The sequence below is a fragment of the Cervus elaphus genome, chromosome X (genome assembly GCF_910594005.1).
Source record: "Cervus elaphus chromosome X, mCerEla1.1, whole genome shotgun sequence".
Classification (NCBI taxonomy): domain Eukaryota; kingdom Metazoa; phylum Chordata; class Mammalia; order Artiodactyla; family Cervidae; genus Cervus; species Cervus elaphus.
In genome coordinates, this window is record NC_057848.1 from 114,917,646 (window position 1) to 114,935,390 (window position 17,745).

The window sequence follows — 17,745 nt, forward strand, 5'->3', positions numbered from 1 at the left end:
AAATAAGCAGCATGACAATATACAGCCTTTAGTTCCTCCTCTCCCGATTTGAAACCAGTCTGTTGTTCATGTCCAGTTCTAACTGTTGCTTCTTGACCTGCGTATAGATTTCTCAAGAGGCAGGTAAGGTGATCTGATAGTCCCATTGTTCATTTGATGTCATATTTAAGAAACCATCACAAATCCAAAGTTATGAGAACATTTTGCTATATTTTCTTATAAAAGTTTTATAGTTTTAGCCCTTTTCTGATATATATAATATATCAGAATAATTATATATATATATATAATATATATAATTAGCCCTTTGTCTAGAATTTTGATCCACTTTGAGAGTTTTCAGAATTTTTTTGTATATGATGTAATGTCAGTGTCCAGCATCATTCTTTTACATGTGGACACCCATTTCTTCTAGTGGTATTAGAGTTTTATTATTTTAGCTCTTCTACTTAGTTGATCTACTTTAATTTTTATATGGCATAAGGCGAGATCCAACATCATTCTCTAATCTGGATATCCATTTGCCCCAAAACCATTTGTTGAAAAGACTCTTTTTCTCCATTGATTTATCTCCACACCATTGTCAAAAATTAATTTACCATCAATGTTTGGGTTTATTTCTGGGATCTCTATTCTATTGATCTATATGTCCACCCTATGTTGTTCAGTCACTCAGTCATGTTCATCTATTTGCAACCCCACAGACTGTGGCATGCCAGGCTTCCCTGTTCTTCACCATCTCCCTACCTTGCTGAAACTCATGTCCATTGAGTCAGTGATGCCATCCAACCATCTCATCCTCTGTCATCCCCTTCTCCTCCTGACTTCAATTTTTTCTCTTGAATTTTTTATGACTGACAGACGTTGGCAATTTGACCTCCGGTTCCTCTGCCTTTTCTAAACCCAGCTTGAACATCTGGAAGTTTTCAGTTTACATACTGTTGAAGCCTGGCTTGGAAAATTTTGAGCATTACTTTGCTAGCATGTGAAATGAGTGCAACTGTGCAGTAGTTTGAATTGTCATTGCCCTTCTTTGAGATTGGAATGAAAGCTGACCTTTTCCAGTTCTGTGGCCACTGCTGAGTTTTCCAATTTTCCTGACATATTGAGTGTAGCACTTTAACAGCATCAGTTTTCAGTATTTGATATAGCTTAACCTGAATTCCATCACCTCCACTAGCTTTGTTCTTAGTGATGCTTCCTAAGGCCCACTGACTTCTCACTCCAAGATGTCTGGCTCTAGGTGAGTGATCACACCATCGTGGTTATCTGGGTCATTAAGATCTCTTTTTGTATAGTTCTTCTTTGTATTGTTGCCACTTCTTCTTCATATCTTCTGCTTCTGTTAGACCCATACCATTTCTGTCCTTTATTGTGCCCATCTTTGCATTAACTGTTCCCTTTTCTTGAAGAGACCTCTAGTGTTTCCCATTCTGTTATTTTCCTCTATTTCTTTGCATTGTTAACTTAGGAAGTCTTTTTTTTAAATCTCTCCTTGCTATTCTTTGGAACTCTGCATTTAGTTGGGTATATCTTTCCTTTTCTCCTTTGCCTTAAGCTTCTCTTATTATCTCATGTATTTGTAAGGCCTCCTCAGACAACCATTTTACCTTTTGGCATTTCTTTTTCTTGGGGATGGTTTCAATCACTGCCTCCTGTACAATGCTACAAACCTCCATCCATAGTTTTTCAGGCACTCTATCAGATCTAATCCCTTGAATCTATTTGTCACTTCCACTGTGCAATCATAAGGGATGTGATTTGGGTCACTATTTTTTTTTTTTTTATTGTTTCTTTATAGTTAAGTTTGAAAATGGGAAACACGAGTCCTCCCATTTTGTTTCTCTCCTTCAAGAATGTTTTGACTACCTGGGATCTCTTGCAATTTCATGTAAGTGTATGATCAACTTTTTAATTTCTGAAAAACACATTTTTAGGATTTTTATGTCACTGTTCAGTAGCTCAGTCATTTCCAAATCTTTGCAACTCCATGGATAGCAGCATGCCAGGCTTCACTGTCCCTCACTATCTCCTTGAGTTTGCACAAACTCATGTCCATTGAGTTGACAATTTTGATAGGGAGAACATTGACTCTGCAGATTACTTTGGGGAAGAATTGCCATCTTAAAATATTGCTTGCCAATTTATTTGCATAGGCTTTCCTTAAATTATTTCAGCAATGTATTATAGTTTCAAGTCTTGCACCTCATTTATTAAATGTATCCTTAAGTATTTTATTCTTTTTTATGCTATTGTAAGTAGAGTTATTTCCTTAGTTTTCACTTCAGATTGTTCATTGTCAGTGTATCGAAATACAACTGATTTTTGCATGTTTATCTTATACCCTGAAACTTTTGCTGAATCCATGTATTAACATTGATAGACTTTTGTGTGTATATTCTTTAGGATTTCAGATATATAGTACAATGTAATCTGTGAATAGAGATAGTTTTTACTTCTTCATTCAAAAATTTAATATCTCATTTCTTTATCTTGCCTAAGTAAAGTGGCTAGAAGTTCCTGTACAATGTCAAATTTTGTTGTTCAGTCACTAAGTTGTATCCAACTCTTCGGGACCTCATGGACTGCAGAATGCCAGGCTTCCCTAACCCTCACCATCTCCTGGAATTTGCCTAAGTTCATTCATGGCCACTCAATCGGTGATGCCATCCAAACATCTCATCTTCTGTTATCTTCTTCTTCTGCCTTCAATGTCAAATAGCAGTGGCAAAAGCAGGATTCCTTTAATAGCTCCTGGTTTTAGAGGGAAAAGCTTTTAGTTTTTCGGAATTGAATGTGATGTTAACTCTGTGCTTTTCATTAAAATGTCTGTTATCAAGGGAGAGGTTTTACTTTTTTTTGGTTCTGCTAGGTTTCTTTCTTTCTTTCTTTTTTTCATTTATTTTTATTAGTTGGAGGCTAATTACTTTACAATGTTGTAGAGGTTTTTGCCATACATTGACATGATTCTGCTAGGTTTCTGAGTGTTTTTATTAGGAAGACATGTTGGACTTTGCCAAATGCCTCTTTTTGTGTCAATTGAGACGATTGTGTGTTTTTTCCCTTCCTTTTATTAATGTCAAATATTACTTTGATTTTCATATTTTGAATGACCTTAACAATCCTGGGATAAATCTCACTTGTCATGGTTTATGATCCTTTAATATTCTGTTGGATTTCATTTGTTAGCATTTTGTTAAGAACTGTTGCATCCACAGTCATCCCTTGATATCCAGAGGGGATTAACCTCAGATACCAAAAGTAATCCGCAGGCACCAGAATTAATCAGCAGGTTCCAAAATTAATCTGCAGGTACCAAAGTCCACGAAGGCTTAAATCTCATAATTGGCCCTCTGAATCCATGGTCCTGCATTCATGTACTCAACCACTTGCAAATAAAGTAGTATTATAATGTTTATTGAAAAATATCTGCATATAAATGGACCCATAGTGCAGTTCAAGCCCATATTGTTCAAGGGTTCATAAGGGATGTTGGTCAGTGTGTGCGAGCATGCTCAGTCGCTCAATCATGCCTGACTCTTTGCAACCTCATGAACTGTAGCCTACCAGGTTCCTCTGTCCATGGGAATTCTCCAGGCAAGAATACTGGTGTGGGTTGCCACGTCTTCATCTAGGGGATCTTCCTGACCCAGGAATCTAACCCACATCTCTTATGTCTCCTGCACTGGCAGAGGGGTTCTTTACAACTAGCAACACCTGGGAAGCCAGTATTGGTCAGTATGTTATTTGTGTTGTTTCTACCTGATTTTGGTGTTTAGTTCAGTTCAGTCGCTCAGTCATGTCAGACTCTTTGCGACCCCATTAATCGCAGCATGCCAGGCCTCCCTATCCATCACCAACTCCCAGAGTTTACTCAAACTGTGTCCATTGAGTTGGTGATGCCATCCAGCCATCTCATCCTCTGTCGTCCCCTTCTCCTCCTGCCCCCAATCCCTCCCAGCATCAGGGTCTTTTCCAATGAGTCAACTCTTTGCATGAGGTGGCCAAAGTATTGGAGTTTCAGCTTCAGCATCAGTCCTTCCAATGAACACCCAGGTCTGATCTTTAGGATGGACTGGTTGGATCTCCTTGCAGTCCAAGGGACTCTCAAGAGTCTTCTCCAACACCACAGGTTTTTTTTTTTTTTTTTGTGTGTGTATGTGTATGTGTTAGGGTAATACTAATAGAATGGGTTAAAAAGAATGATGACTCTGAAAAGATCAGCACAGTTGTAGAGCAGTTAGCTTAGAATGACTTAAGAAATAGAGGGAGAAAGCATAATTAACTAAAACTAGAAAAGCTGGGATATAACTATGGATCTTACACTTAATTAGCTAAAGATTTGTCAATTTTGTGGATCTTTTCTAATGAATAACTGTATTTCAGTGATTTTTGTCTGTTTTCTGTGTCTCTATTTTCTTTTCCATTTATTCTTTTTCTTATATTTATTATTTTCTTTTTTTCTGCTAGATTTGCATTTAGTTTACTCTTCCTTTTCTAGTTACTTCAGGCAAAAAGTTAGGTTGTTGTTTTGAGACTTTTCTTCTTTTTAAAACTTGAGATAAAATACATGTAACATATAAAATTTACCATCTTAACCATTTTAAATGTACTGTTTAGAAGTTTAAGTAAATTTACATGACTGCACAACCAATATCCAGAAAAATTTCACCTTTCAGAACTTAATTTCTATATTCATTAAATATCAACACTCCATTTCCCCCTTCCCTTAGCTCCTGACAACCACAATTCTAATTTCTAGTTTTAAGAGTTTGATGTTTCTCAGTACCTCATATAAATGAAATATAGTATCTGACTTTTTTGATTATAATGTTTGCAATATACACTCACATTGCATCATATGTTAGAATTTCCTCCCTTTGTAGTTTATACTTTAAATTTAATATTCCACTGTATACATGTAGCACATTTTGTTTATCAATACATCGGCCAATATACTTTGAATTTCTTCTACCTTTTGGCAGTTGTAAATAATGCTTTTATGAACATGGATGCACAACTATCTCTTTGAGACTCTACTTTCAGTGCTTTTATATATATATAACCAGAAATGGCATTGCATGAGTTGTGCTGTCCTGTGCATACATGCTCAGTCATATCCAACTCTTTGAAGCCCCATAGACTATAGCCTGCCAGGCTCCTCTGTCTGTGGAATTTTTCAGGCAAGAATACTGGAGCAGGTTGTCATTCCCTTCTTCAGGTGATATACCCAACCCAGGTATTGAACCCCTGTCTCTTGCATTTCCTGCATTGGCAGGCAAGCTCTTTACCAGCTGAGCTACCAAGGAAGCCAGTATGGCATGGGTTAAATGGTGACAGTATTTTAATTTTTGAGGAATTACCACATTGCATTTCATAGCAGTTATACCACTTTACATTACTGCCAACAGTGCCCATGGGTCTCAATTTCTCTACATCCTCAACAACAATTTGTTATTTTTCTGCTTATTCTTTTTTGTTTTTGATAGCAGTCATCCTAATGGGTATGGGGTAATATCTCAGTGGGAATTTGATTTGCATTTCACTAATGGTTAGTGATATTGAACTCTATTCAAAATCTTGCTTGCCAGTTATGTATTTACTTTTATTTAGTTTTATTGAAATATAGTTGCTTTATAATGTGTTGGATTCTACTGTACAACAAATTGAATCAGCTATATGCATACATATATCCCCTCTTTTTTGGGTTTCCTTCCCATTTAGGTCACCCAGGGCATAGAGCAGGATTCCCTGAGCTATACAGTAGTTTCTCATTAGTTATCAGTTTTATAAATAGTATGAATATTGTATAGGTGTCAATCCTCATCTCCCAATTCATTCTACTCTCCCTTCCCCACTTTGATATCCTTATATTTGTTCTCTACATGTGTCTTTAATTCTGTTTTGCAAATAAGATGATCTATGTCATTTTTCTAGATTTCATATATATGTGTTAATATATAATAATTGTTTTTCATTTTCTGAATTACTTCACTCTATATGACAGTCTCTAGGTTCATGCACGTCTCCACAAATGAAAAAATTTAATTCTTTTCATGGCAGACTAATTTTCCATTGTATGTATGTACCACGTCTTCTTTATCCATTCCTCTGTTAATAGATTTAGATTTAGATTAGATTTAGATTTAGATTTAGAATAGATTTAGATTGCTTCCATGTCCTCGCTGCCAAGTGTGCTTGCAGCAAATGGTGCTACAAAGAACACTGGGGGAGAATATAACTTGTATTATTGTTTTCTCTGGGTATAAACCCAGTAATAGGATTGCTGAGTCTTATGGGGGTTCTATTTTTAGTTTTTGTAATGGAACTTGCATAGTGTTCTACATAGTGGCTGTATCAATTTGCATCCTCAAATTGACAAGTGCAAGTAGATTCCATTTTGTCCACACCCTCTCCAGCATTTTTTGTTTGTAGATTTTGTGATGATGGCATTCTGCCGTATGTGAGATAATACCTCATTGCAGTCTTGATTAGCATTTCTCTAATACTGAGCAATGCTGAGCATCTTTTCATGTTCCTGTGGGCCATTTATATGTCTTCTTTGGGGAAAAAATTCTCTTTAGGTCTTCTACCCATTATTATTATTATTTTTTAATATTGAGCTTTATGAACTGTTTCTATATTTTGGAGATTAATTCTTTGTTGGTTGCTTCATTTGTAAATATTTTCTCTCATTCTGAGGCTAGTCTTTTTGTTATGTTTATGGTTTCCCTTGCTGTGCAAAAGCTTTTAAGATAATTAGGTCCACTTTGTTAATTTTTGTTTTTATTTTTATTACTCTAGGAGATAAATTAAAAAAGATCCTGCTGTCAAAGAGTACTCTGTCTATATTTTCTTCTAAAAATTTCAAATTCCCCGACCTTACATTCAGGTTTTTAATCTATTTTGGGATTATTTTTGTGTATGGTATTAGAGAGTGTTCTAATTTCATTCTTTTAGATATAGCTCTCTAGTTTCCCCAGCACCATTTATATAAGAGAATTTCTTATCTCCATTGTATATTCTTGCCTCCTTTGTCACAGATTAGGTGACATATGTACATAGGTTTATCTCTGGGCTTTCCATCCTGTCCCATTGATCTTTCTTTCTTTTTTCTTTATTGGGCCAATACCATACTGTCTTGATTACTGTAGCTTTGTAGTATAATCTGAAGTCAGGGAGCCTAATTCCTTCATCTGGTATTCTTTCTCAAGATTGCTTTGGGTATTCTGGTTCTTTGGGTCTCATATAAATTATACATTTTCCTGATACATTTCTGTGAAAAATGCCTTTGGTAATTTTATAGGGATTGCATTGAATCTGTAGATTGCTCTGGGTAGTAGAGTCATTTTCACAATATTGATTCTTTCAATCCAAGAACATATATTTCACCACCTATTTGTGTCAACTTTGGCCTCTTTCATCAGTATCTTACAGTTTTCTAGTAACAGATCTTTAGCATTCCTAAGTAGGTTTATACCTAGTTCTTTTTTGTTGTTCCAGTGGTAAATGTAATTGTTTTCTTAATTCCTCTTTCTGATTTTCATTGCTAGTATATTGGAATGCAAGAGATTTATGTGCATTAATTTTGAATCCTGCAACATTACTAAATTCATTGATTAGCTCTAGTATCTTTCTGGTGTCATCTCCAGGATTTTCTATATAAGGTATTATGTCATCTGCAAACACTAAAAATGTTATTTCTTTCCCAATTTGGATTCTTTTTACTCATTTTACTTCTCTGCTTGCCATGACTAGGACTTCCAAAATTGTGTTGAATACTAGTGGCAAGAGTGGACACTCTTGTTTTGTTCCTGATCTTAGAGGAAATACTTTTTGTTTTACACCATGAGAATAATGTTTGCTGTGAGTTTGTCATATATGGCTTTTATTATGTTCAGGTAGGTTTCCTGTATGAAGACTGCTGGAGAATTTTTACCATAAATGGGTGTTGAGTTTGTCAAAAGCTTCTACTACATCTGTTGAGATGATCATGTGTTTTTTATTCAATTTGTTAATATGATGTATCACATTGATTAACTTGTGTATATTAAAGAATCCTTGCATCTTTGGGAAAAGTCCCATTTGGTTATGGTGTGTGATACAGGCTTCCCCGGTGGTTCAGATGGCAAGGAATCTGCCTGCAGTGCAGGAGACCTGAGTTTAATCTCTCAGTTGGGAAGATCCCCTGGAGGAGGAAATGGCAACCCACTCCAGTATTCTTGCCTAGAGAATTCTATGCACAGAGAAGCCTGACAGAATAGAGTCCATGGGGTCACAAAAAGTCAGACACACACGACTGAGGATCTAACACTTTCACTTTCATATGCTTTTAATGTGTTGTTGGATTTGGTGTGCTAGTATTTTACTCAAGATTTTTGTGTCTATATAAATCAGTTATATAGGTCTGTAATATTCTTTTCTTGTGATGTCTTTGTCTGGTTTTGGTATCAGGGTGATGGTGTCCTCATAGAATGAGTTTGGGAATTTTCCTCCCTCTGTAGTTTATTTTGGAAGAGTTTGTGAAGGTTGGGTGTTAGCTTTTCTCTAAGTGTTTGATAAAATTTCCTTGTGAAGTTATCTCGTCCTGGATGTTGTTGGAAGATTTTTAATCACAGTTTCAGTTTCATTACTTCTGATTGTTCTGTGCCTTTCCCCCTCTTTTCTCCCTGGTTCAGTCTTGGAATGTTGTACCACTCTAAGAATTTGTCCATTTCTTCCAGGTTGTCCATTTTCTTCACATATAAGTTCCTGCAGTGTCTCTTATGATCCTTTATATTCCTGTGATGTCACTGTCAACTTCTCCTTTTTCATTTATAATTTTATTGATTAGTGTCATCTTCCTTTTTTCTTAATCAGTCTGCCTAAAGGTTTATCTGCTTTGTTTATCTTCTCAAAGAACCGGCTTTGAATTTTATTGATTTTTGCAATTGTTTTCTTCATGCCTTACTTGATTTCTTTCTTTTTACTAACTTTGAGGTTTTTTGGTTCTTACTTCTCTAGTGGGTTTAGATACAAGATTGTTTATTTGAGTTTTTTTAATGTATTTATTTTCATTGGAAGATAATTGCTTTACAATGTTGTGTTTGTTTCTCCAACACATCAGCATGTATCAGCCATAGGCATACATATATTCTCTCCTTCTTGAACCTCCTTCCCACCTCCCACCCCATCAACTCCTCTAAATTGTCACAGAGCACCAGGTTGAGCTCCCTGTGTTATACAGCAGCTGCCCATTAGCTATGTATTTTACATATGGTAATGTTTATATTTCAGTGCTACTCTCTCATTTAGTCCCATCCTCTCTTTCTCCTACTGTGTTCATAAGTCTATTCTCTGTGTCTGAGTCTCTATTCATGCCCTGAAAATAGGCTCATCAGTATCATTTTTAGATACACTAATATATGATTTTTTTTCTCTTTCTGACTTTCTTAACTGTGTAACAAGCTCTAGGTGCATCCACCTCACTACAACTGACTCAAATCCATTCCTTTTTATGGCTGAAAAGTATTCCATTGTATATATGTAGAGGTTCTTCATTCATTCATCTGTTGATGGACATCTAGGTTGCTTCCATGTCCTGGCTATTGTAGACAGTGCTGCAATGAACACTGGGTATATGTGTCTTTTTCAATTATGGTTTTCTCAGGGTATATGCCAAGTAGTGGGATTGCTAGGTCATACAGAAGCTTTATTCCCAGGTTTTTTTCAGAAATCTCTAAATTATTCTCTATAATAGTTGCATCAATTTACATTCCCACCAACAATGCAAGACTTTGGCCTTTTCTCCACATCATCCCCATCATTTACTGTTTGTTGATTTTTTTGATGATGACCATTTTGACTGGTGGGAGGTGATACAATACTGTACTTTTGATTTGCATCTCTAATCAGTGATGTTGAGCATTTTTCACGTGTTTATTAGCCATCTCTAGGTCTAATTTGAAGAAATGTCTGTTTAGGTTTTCTGCCAATTTTTAAAACGAGATGAGTGTTTTGATGATATTGAGATGCATGTTTTGTTATCTATTTTGGAGATTAATCCTTTGTCAGTTACTTCATTTCTAATTATTTTCTCCAATTCTGAGGGTTGTCTTTACATCTTGTTTATGGTTTCCTTTGCTGTGCAAAGCTTTTAAGCTTAATTAGATCCCATTTATTTATCTTTGTTTTTATTTTGATTAGTCTAGAAGGTGGGTCATAGAAGATCTTGCTGTGATTTTTTTTTTTTCAAAATGTGTTCTGCCTACGCTTTCCTCTAAGAGTTTTATAGTTTCTGGTCTTACATTTAAGTCCTTAGTTTATTTTAGTGGGCCTTAAGAAGAAGCACTATGAACAAAGCTAGTGGTGGTGATGGAATTCCAGCTGAGCTATTTCAAATCCTAAAAGCTGATGCTGTCAAAGTGATTCATTCAATATGTCAGCAAATTTGGGAAGCTCAGCAGTGGCCACAGGACTGGAGCAAGTCAGTTTTCATTCTGATCTCAAAAACAGGCAATGCAAAAGAATCTTCAAACTACTGCACAATTGCACTCATTTCACATGCTAACAAAATAATGCTCAAAATTCTCCAAGCCAGCCTTCAACAGTACGTGAACCATGAACTTCCAGATGTTCAAGCTGGATTTAGAAAGGGCAGAGGAACCAGGGATCAAATTGCCAACATCCGTTGGATCATAGAAAAAGTGAGAGAAGTCCAAAAGAACATCAGTTTCTGCTTCATTGACTACGCTAAAGCCTTTGACTGCATAGATCACAACAAACTGGAAAGTTCTTCAAAAGATGGGAATACCAGACCACCTTACTTGCTTTCCTTGAAACTTATATGCAGATAAATAAGCCACAGTTAGGACCAGACATGGAACAACAGACTGGTTCCAAGTTGGGAAAGGAGGATGTCAAGGCTGTATATTGTCACCCTGCTTATTTAACTTATATGCAGAGTACATCATGCAAAACGCTGGGCTGGAAGAAGCACAAGCTCGAATCAGGATAGCCAGCAGAAATATCAATAACCTCAGATATGCAGATGACCCCACCCTTATGGCAGAAAGTGAAGAAGTACTAAAGAGGATGCTGATGAAAGTGAAAGAAGAGAGTGAAAAAACTGGCTTAAAACTCAACATTCAAAAAGTGAAGATTATGGCATCAGGTCCCATCACTTCATAGCAAATAGATGGGGAAACAATGAAAACTGTGGCAGACTTTATTTTCTTGGGCTCCAAAATAAAAGATGCTTGCTCCTTGGAAGAAAAGCTATGACCAACCTAGACAGCTTATTAAAATCAGAGACATTGCTTTGCTGACAAAGGTCCATCTAGTCAAGTCTATGGTTTTTCCGGTAGTCATGTACGGATGTGAGAGTTAGACCACAAATAATGCTGGAAGCTGAAGAATTGATGTTTTTGAGCTTTGTTGCTGGAGAAGACTCTTGAGAGTCCCTTGGACTGCATAGTGATCAAACCAGTCACTCCTAAAGGAAATCAATCCTGAATATTCATTAGAAGGATTGATGCTGAAGCTCCAATGCTTTGGCCACCTGATGCAAACAGCCAACTTATTAGAAAAGGCCTTGATGCTGGGAAAGATTGAGGGTGGAAGAAGGGGATGACAGAGAATAAGATTGTTGGATGACATCACTGACTCAGTGAATATTAGACTGAGCAAGCTCTGGGAGATGGTGAAGAATTGGGAAGCCTGTTGTGCTGCAGTCCATGAGGTCAGAAGGAGCTGGACGCACCTGAGTGACTGAAACAACAGCATGGTGTTAGGAAGTGTTCTAATTTTATTCTTGTTCACATAGGTGTCCAGTTTTCCCAGCACCATTTATGGAAGAGACTATCTTTTCCCCATCACGTATTCTTGCTTAATTTGTTAAAAATAAGGTGCCCATAGTTATGTGGGTTTATCTCTGGACTTTCTATCCTGAGATAGAAGTTGGTCTATATTTCTGTTTTTGTGCCAGCATCATACTGTCTTTTTTACTGTAACTTTGTAGTGTAGTCTGAAGTCAGGAAAGTTTCTTCCTCCAGTTCCATTCTTCTTTCTTTCTTTTTTTCCCCATTCTTCTTTCTTAAGATTGCTTGCCCATTCGAGGTTTTTTTGTGTTTCCAAATAAATTTTGAATTTTTTTTGTTCTAGTTCTCTGAAAAATGCTATTAGTAATTTGATAGAGATTGCATGAAATATGTAGATTGCTTTTGGAAGTGTAGTCATTTTCACAGTTTTGATTCATCAAATCCAAGAACGTGGTATATCTCTCCACCTGTTTATGTTGTCTTTGATTTCTTTAATCAGTGTCTAATAGTTTTCTGTATATAGATCTTTGTATCCTTAGGTAGGCTTATTGCTAAATAACTTTTTTCTTTTTGTTGCCTTGGTGAATGTGATTGATTCCTTAATTTCACTTTCTGATTTTTCACTGTTAGTGTATGGGTATACAAGAGATTTCTAAGTATTGATTCTGTATTCAGTGACTTTACTGAATTCACTTATTAGCTCTAGTAATTTTCTAATAGTATCTTTAGGCTTTTCTATATATAGTATCATGTTATCTGCAAGGACTGAGAGTTTTACTTCTTTTCCAGTCTGGATTCCTTTTACTTCTTTCTTTCTCTGATTGCCATGGCTACGACTTCCAAAACTATGATGAACAATAGTGGTGAGAGTGGGCACCCTTGTCTTGTTCCTGATTTTACAAGAAATGCTTTCAGATTTTCACCATTGAGAATAATGTTTACTGTTGATTTATCATATCTGGCCTTTACTATACTAGATAGGTTCCTTCTATGTCTGTCTTCTGGAGTTTTTCTTTTTTCTTTTTTTCCATAAATGGGTTTTACGAAAACTGAATTTTGTTGAAAGCTTTTTCCGCATCTAGTGAGATTATCATATGATGTTTATCTTTTAAATTGTCAATATGGTGCATCACATTGATTGATTTGCATACATTGAATACTTCTTGCATCCCTTGGATAAATCCAACTTGATCATGGTTTATAATACTTTTAATGTGCTGTTGGATTCTGTTTGCTAGTGTTTGTTGATGAATTTTGCATTGATGTTCATCAGTAATATTGGCCTGTACTTTTTTTTTTTTTTTGGTGATGTCTTTATCTGGATTTGATATCAGAGTGATGGTGGCCTTTTGGAAGTATTCCATCCTCTGCAATTTTTTGGAAGAGTTTAAGAGAGATAGTCATTAGCTCTTCTCTAAATATTTGTTAAAATTCACCTGTAAAGCTATTTGGACCTGGTCTTTTGTTTTGTTTTGTTTTTGTAGATTTTTGATCACAGTTTTTATTTCAGTGCTTATGATTGGCGTGTTCATAATTTCTATTTCTTCCTGGTTCAGCCTTGAAAGGTTGAACTTTTCTAAGCATGCAGCCATTTCTTCCAGTGTGTCCATTTTACTGGCACATAGTTGCTCACAGTATTCTCTTATGTTTCAAAGAATAGTGTATATATATTCATATATACAAAGAGTAGTCTCTTTGTATTTCTATGTTGTCTCTTTTAAGCTCTCTTTTATCATTTCTAATTTTTAAGATTTGAGTTTTCCCCCTTTTTGTCTTGATGAGTCTAACATTTTGTCAATTTTGTTTATCTTCTCAAAGAATCAGCTTGAGATTTATTGATCTTTACTACTGTTTTCTTCATTTCTTTTTCATTTATTATCTTCATGATTTTATTTTTTGCTAACTTTGGATTTTTTTTTCTTTTTCTTTTTCCGGTTGCTTTAGTTGTAAGGTTGTTATCTAGTTGATGTTTTTCTTATTTCTTGATGTTAGGTAGGTTGCATTGCTGTGAAATTTCATGTTAGAACTACTTTGATGTATCCCATACGTTTTGAGTCATTGCATTTTCATTGTCATTTGTATCTAGGTATATTTGTTTCCCCTTTTATTTCTTCAGTAACTTGTTGGTTACTTAGAAATGTACTGTTTAATTTCTACATGTTTATATTTTTTACAGCTTTTTTTCCCTGTAACTGATATCTAGTCTCATACATAGCATTGTGGTTAGGAAAGATGCTTAATACAATTGCAGTTTTCTTAAATTTACCAAAGCTTGATTTGTGACCCAAGATGTGATCTATCCTAGAGAATGTTCCATGTGCACATGAGAGGAAATTGTATTCTTCTGTATTTGGATGGAATATCCTGAAGATATTATTATGCCCATCTGGTCTAATGTGTCATTTAAAGCTTATGTTTCCCTATTAATTTTTTGTTTTAATGATCTCTCCATTTGTGTAAGTGGGGTGTTAAAGTCCTCTACTATAATTTTGTTACTGTCAGCTTCCCATTTTATGTCTGTCAGTGTTTCCTTTATGTATTGAGGTGCTCCTGTGTTGGGTTCATATTTACCATTGTTATATCTTCTTCTTGGATTGATCCATTGATCTTTATGTAATGTCCTTTCTTATCTTTTCTAATATTCTTTATTTTAAAGTTTAATTTGTCTGATAAAAGAATTACTGCTCTGACTTTTTTAAAATATACAATTGCATGGAATGTATTTTTCCATCCTCTCACTTTCAGTCTGTATATATCTCTAAGTCTGGAGTGGGTCTCTTGTACACAGCATATATATGGATCTTCTTTCTGTATCCATTGAGCCATTGTGTCTTTTGGTGGGCACATTTAATCCATTTACATTTAAAGCAATTATTGATGTACATATGTGCCTATTGGCATTTTCTGAATTGTTTTTGGTCTATTTTTATCGTTCTTTTCCTTCTCTTGTGTTACTTGCCTATAGAAGTACCTTTAGCATTTTAAAAAATTAATTTATTTTAATTGAAGGCTAATTACAATATTCTGGTGTGTTTTTTTTGTTTTTTGTTTTTTTGCCATACATCAACATGAATCAGCCATTGGTGTACATCTGTCCCACCATCCAGAAAACCCTCCCACTTCCCTCCCTACGCCATCCCTCTGGGTTTTCCCAGAGCACCAGCTTTGGGTGCCCTGCTTCATGCATCAAATTTGCACTGATCATCTATTTTACATAATCTGGTCCCATCACTTCATGGGAAATAGATGGGGAAACAGTGGAAATAGCATCAGACTTAATTTTTTTGGGCTTCAAAATCACTGCAGATGGTGATTGCAGCCATGAAATTAAAAGATGCTTACTCCTTGGAAGGAAAGTTATGACCAACCTAGATAGCATATTAAAAAGCAGAGACATTACTTTGCCAACAAAGGTCCGTCTGGTCAAGGCTATGGTTTTTCCAGTGGTCATGTATGGATGTGAGAGTTGGACTGTGAAGAAAGCTGAGCGCTGAAAAATTGATGCTTTTGAACTGTGGTGTTGGAGAAGACTCTTGAGAGTCCCTTGGACTGCAAGGAGATCCAACCAGTCCATCCTAAGGGAGATCAGTCCTGGGTGTTCATTGGAAGGACTGATGCTAAAGTTGAAGCTCCAGTACTTTGGCCACCTCATGAGAAGAGTTGACTCATTGGCAAAGACCCTGATGCTGGGAGGGATTGGGGGCAGGAGGAGAAGGGGACAACAGAGGATGAGATGGCTGGATGGCATCACTGACTCGATGGACATGAGTTTGGGTAAACTCTGGGAGTTGGTGATGGACAGGGAGGCTTGGTGTGCTGCGATTCATGGGGTCGCAAAGAGTCGGACACGACTGAGCGATTGAACTGAACTGAACTGAATATACATGTTTCAATGCTATTCTCTAAAATCATCCCACCCTTGCCTTCTCCCACAGAGTACAAAAGTCTGTTCTTCACATCAGTGTCTCTTTTGCTGTCTCACATATAGGGTCATCATTTCCATCTTTCTAAATTCCATATATGTGCATTAATATACTGTATTGGTGTTTCTCTTTCTGGCTTAGTTCACTCTGTAAAATAGGCTCCAATTTTATCCACCTCATTAGACCTGATTCAAACGCATTCTTTTCTATAGCTGAGTAATATTGCATTGTATATATGTACCACAGCTTCCTTATCCATTCGTCTGCCTATGGACATCTAGGTTGCTTCCATGTTCTAGCTATTGTAAACAGTGCTGCAATGAACATTGGGTTACACGTGTCTCTTTCAATTCTGGTTTCCTTAGTGTGTATGCCCAGCAGTGGGATTCTATTTCTAGTTTTTAAAGGAAACTCCACATTGTTCTCCATAGTGGCTGTACTAGTTTGCATTCCCACCAATAGTGTAAGAGGGGTCCCTTTTCTCCACACCCTCTCCAACACTGATTGCTTATAGACTCTGTGATGGCAGCCACTAGCTTTGTCCTTATAAATGCTTACTAAGGCCCCTTAACTTCACACTCCAGGATGTCTGACTCTAAGTGAGTAATCACACCATCGTGGTTATGTGGGTCTCTGAGAGCTTTTTCGTAGAGTTCTTCTGTGTATTCTTGCCACCTCTTCTTTATCTCTCCTACTTCTGTTAGGTTCATACCTTTAGTGTCCTTTATTGTGCCCATCTTTGCATTAAATACACCCTTGGTATCACATTTTCTTGAAGAGATCTCTAATCTTTCACATTCTATTATTTTCCTCTATTTCTTTGTATTGTTCATTTAAGAATGGTTCCATATGTCTCCTTGCTACTCTTTGGAATCCCATAGAACTGCACACACACTCTCACACACACACACATTGTAGAGGTAGAAATATATAAAGGAAATAAAAAGTGCTATTTAAATATTCTCAAAAGTTTAAATAGATAATAATAATAACCACAACAACCATAAGGACAGAGAAAAAAAGAATGAAGAGAAAATAAATCCAGAATCAACTACAGAAGAAACCAAAATATAAAATAATAATAAATGTTTTTCTCAGGTCTCCACTGTGAGAGTCTTTTCCTTCCATTGTGAGTCACAGTCTAACTGCCTCCCTAGGATGCCCTCCAATACTGTTCTTGTCTCTGGACCTGCTGTGGGGTCAGCTCAAACTCTTATCTGGCCCTACTCCTGCGTGTTCTTTCCTACAATGTCCACAGATGCCAGAACCCAGGCTTTTTCTTTTGTGAGAACACACATTGTTCTTTTATATTTTCCATAGACACAGAGTCTAACTTAGTTGATTTTGTGAATTTAATCTCTAACTTGTACATCTGGTGGAAAGATTTTTGATCCTCTTCCTTAGTCACTACCCCTAGAGCTCAGTTGTGGTTTTGTTCCCACCTCTGCTTGTGTGTCATCCATAAGATTTTGTTCCCAAGGCTGTCCTGGAGTACTTGAGTCTGCCCAGTGAGGTCAGAGTGTGGAGGTGATGTGGCTGCTTGAATTGCATATTCTCTGGAAGTGCCAGGTATGCATGGAAACCAGTGGCCACAGGTGCAGAAAATGCATCTCTCTTTTTCTAGATTCTGGGCAGCTCTGTCTCAGTGAGGATTAAGCCTGGAGGTGATGCAGCTGCTTAGATCACTGGGAAACTGGTTGTTCCAAGTTCACAGTGAAGCCAGTGGCCACAGGTGCAGAAGATATGGTGCTATTTAGGTTATTTTCCCTAGCCTCTGGCAGCTCTGTCCCAGTGAGGATCGACAGCTGAGGTGGCACAGCTGTTTGGACCACAGGGACCCTGACTGCACCAAGTGCCCAGAGAAGCCAGTGGCCACAGATGCATAAAATATGATGCTTTTAAAGAATTTTTCTAGCCACTTGCAGCTGGTGTTCAAATAGTCTCTCTGGCTAGTCCTTCTCTATTGCTCAGCACTGCAGACACATGCTCTAGTTCCCAGTCACTGTGTGTTCCAGTGAACTTAC

General features: G+C 36.7%; 1 long non-coding RNA gene across 1 annotated transcript in view; it reads left to right on the forward strand.

The window, feature by feature from the left end:
* LOC122689264 overlaps nucleotides 1–17,745 on the forward strand; it is a 322,723-nt gene that overhangs the window by 132,558 nt on the left and 172,420 nt on the right. Inside the window, exon 2 of the long non-coding RNA XR_006339782.1 lies at nucleotides 6,708–6,714. This is a non-coding gene — a long non-coding RNA (uncharacterized LOC122689264). The remainder of the gene's footprint in view (nucleotides 1–6,707; nucleotides 6,715–17,745) is intronic.